General features: G+C 41.9%; 1 non-coding gene across 1 annotated transcript; it reads left to right on the forward strand.

Annotated features, from left to right (window-relative positions):
- The first annotated feature begins 3,145 nt into the window (after positions 1–3,145).
- On the forward strand, positions 3,146–3,249 carry LOC148570435 (small nucleolar RNA R71). The gene has a single exon (XR_015907878.1). It is a non-coding gene; the product is annotated as a small nucleolar RNA R71 (small nucleolar RNA).
- The last annotated feature ends 339 nt before the right edge of the window (positions 3,250–3,588 follow it).

The following is a 3,588-nucleotide window of genomic DNA, read 5'->3' on the forward strand; positions in this document are numbered from 1 at the left end:
ACCACAGACACTTCCCTCAAGAGTAAAACCATTGATGCCTAGTCTTATTGCTTACTCTTTTTCTTTTATTCCTTAACTTTGATTGTTCTTTCCCTTTTTCTTATTAGGATCTTCTTATTTAGCTAGTCTCATGGGGATATCCAAAGTCAAGTATTCAGGATAGATAGTTGTCCTCCTAACCTTGTGGTTGAACCAACTTAGCTAACTTATGACTACCCCAAAGATTCATGAATGCACCTCCACATTAGGAACTCTACTCTGGTCTTTTAAAAACCTAATCATTCTCTTCTTCAATTTGATTTAAAAGGGACAAGCTTACAAGAAAGGGAAGTAATGATGCAGTGACATAAAGACTAGTGCACATAGACCTATTCAGAACTTAAAAGACAGAATTTAAAAAGGGTTCAACTAAGAGTAACTATAAATCAGAAGTGCATTCGAGCTTCCAACTTTCAACAATTCTGAGTACAATGGAATTAGGTAACAATACAACCTTCGGTTGATGATCTCTGGTCCCCCTCTCTCTTTGTCATCATCCTAGTTTTTGCTGCTTCGCTTCTTTGGGTGAAGTTGCACCATTTCCTTATAAGATTCTTGCAAGGTTACTGGAAGTTGCTTGTTCCCAAAGCACTTGAGATATAGTTAGCTTACATGTATGCTTGTGCCTCTTGAACTCAATTTGGTGTGTGAACACCAAACTTAGTTCTTTGCCCAGTACAAGACATTGCATATATGCAGAGACCCTCATATCTTGTTATCAATAAAGCAATGATCACCTATAGTCTAACTACATCTAAGTGGTTTCTCTTGATTGGATGGAGCTAGCAATGTTCTTTTGGAGTGGAGTGTAATTCTAACCAATGTCCTTTAGTGGAATACCAAACTTAGAACTACACTATCACTCTTGGATTGTTCTGGTGTGGAATACCAAACTTAGCTCCTTACAATACAGGAGAAACAACTTTGTGATTTTTATTGAAATAAAGATGAAAGTGAAACTACCTGAGGTTGGGTTGCCTCCCAACAGAGCGCTCTTTTATCGTCGCTAGCTCGACGAGTCCTTCATCATGGTGGTTGGTAGTGCTTAAAGTCCTCCCCTCTTGCTGTGGATTTATATCCATTGGTTGGATCAATAATCTCCACATGTTCCAGGGAAAGAACTCTGTTGATAGTGAAGACCTTGGGTAATTGAGATGGCACAGTAGGGAGATTAGGGGGAATATCTGGGAAGTAGGCTGAGACAACTCTATCCCCTGGAGAGAAGTCTTCCGTAGGGATCTTCTTGTTCTTCCACCCTCTTGATACCTTCTTCTTTGTTTCTTTTGAGGTTGCCTTCCCCTTGGTGACCTCTTTTTCAAAAGGAGCTGTGGTGCTGTCTTCACCTGCCTCTAGAGGTTTAGGTTCCTCCAACTTTTCCTTGAGCTGTGGCAATTGCTGTTTTCCTTGTTTGTCAGTTAAGGGGATCTCAGAATGAACTGGCTGTACTTCAGTGCTTGTTTCCTCCTTCAGTGTCTCATTATTATTTGTGCTTAGTTCCTTGTCCTCTTGATCTGTTTCTTGCGAGAGTTTGAAAACATTGAAGCTGAGTCGTTCATCATGGATTCTCAATATTAGCTCCCTTTTCTCTACATCAATAAGTGCTCTGGCCGTAGCTAGGAATGGTCTTCCCAATATGATTGGATGAGTGTGACTCTCTTCCATGTCCAGAATGACAAAGTTTGTTGGGAGAAAGTACTTCCCAACCTTTAGCAACACATTTTCCACCACTCCTATTGCTTGCTTTTGAGTTTTGTCAGCCAGTCTGATAATGACATCTGTGGGCATTATCTCATTGATCTGCAGCCTCTTCACTAGGGATAAGGGCAGTAAGTTGATGCTGGCCCCTAAATCACATAGTGCTCTGTCGAACGTGTTTTCACCTATGGCACAAGGTATATGAAAACTTCCTGGGTCTCTTCTTTTTGTAGGCAACTCAGGTTGAATAAGGGCACTACATTCCTTGTTCATCACTATAGTCTGCCTTCCCTTGAGTGAGCTTTTCCTGGGAAGAAGTTCCTTCATATACTTGATGAATGCAGGCATTTGTTGAATTGCCTTGATGAATGGTATGTTCACATGCAGAGATGCAAACAAGTCTAGGAACCTTGAGTATATTCTTTTTCCCACAGCACCATTGAGCAGTTGAGGGAATGGTGCATAGAGCTTTAGCAGTTCTTGTTGTGAGATTTCTGGTTCTTTGTGATCTCTATCCTCCTCCTTTGTTGAGTTGTCTTCAGGTTGTTTGCACACTTTGCTTTGCTTGTCTTCAATCTCTTGATCACTTGTAGTGACCATTTTGCAGTCTTCCCATCTTACTTTCTTTACTTCTCCCTTGGGGTTTTTCTCCGTGTCACTTGGGAAGCTATCAGTAGGTTTGGGAATCTTCTTAGCTAAATATCCCACCTGGAATTTCAGCTTCCTGATGGTCTCTCCCTGGTTCTTAATATTGGCTCACACCTCCTCTTTGAACACCTTATTTTCTTGAATCTCTTGGCATATTCCTTCAAGTAAGGCTTCAATCTTAGAGAGCTTGTCATCAATTGATGAGTGATTCGGAGCAGACGTGCTGTTTTGGTTTTGATAAGTATGTGGAGAAGTGTTGTTGTGGGGGTGTTGAGATGTCCTCTGGGTGAATTGCTTTTGATCTTGCTCACTTCCCCACCCAAAGTTTGGGTGGTTTCTCCATCCAGGGTTGTAAGTCTTGGAGTATGGATCATAGTTTTTCCTTGGTGAATTCCCAATGTAATTGGCTTGCTCCTGACTCCCCTCTGCTTCTTCATTCATTCCTTCTTGTGTTGTTGACGAAGTGGAGATTGCTGCTACTTGGTTCCTCTCCATCTTCTTGGTGAGGTCAGCCAGTTGCTGGGTAATGAGCTTATTTTGGGCCAACAGAGCATCTACATTGTTTAGCTCCATCACTCCTCTTGTGTTCCCTCTTTCGGAAGCATAGAAGTAGTCGTTTTCTGCTACTGTTTCAATAACATCTATGGCTTCCTCAATGGTTTTTTTCTTGTTCAAGGATCCTCCAGATGAATGGTCTACTGCCTTCTTTGACTCATAAGAGAGCCCTTCATAGAAAATGTGCAACTGCACCCATTCATTGAACATGTCAGGTGGACACCTCCTTGTTAAGTCCTTGAACCTCTCCCATGCTTCATATAGAGTCTCACCATCTTGTTGCCTGAAAGTTTGAACCTCATCTCTCAGCCTATTGATTCGTTGAGGAGGGTAGAATCTTGCTAAGAATTTGTTCACCACATCTTCCCAAGTTGTCAAGCTCTCCCTTGGGAAGGATTCCAGCCACTTGGCTGCCTTGTCCCTGAGTGAGAAGAGAAATAAGAGCAGTCTATAGGCGTCAGGATGAACACCATTAGACTTCACTGTGTCACATATTCTCAGGAAGGTGGTTAAATGTTGATTGGGGTCTTCTTGAACACTTCCTCCAAACGAACAGTTGTTCTGAACAAGGGTGATGAGCTGTGGTTTAAGTTTGAAGTTGTTGGCATGGATTGTTGGCCTTTGGATGCTACTTCCACAATTGCCTGGGTT

Source organism: Arachis ipaensis, chromosome B3 (assembly GCF_059453495.1).
Source record: "Arachis ipaensis isolate K30076 ecotype BB chromosome B3, ASM5945349v1, whole genome shotgun sequence".
NCBI classification, from domain to species: domain Eukaryota; kingdom Viridiplantae; phylum Streptophyta; class Magnoliopsida; order Fabales; family Fabaceae; genus Arachis; species Arachis ipaensis.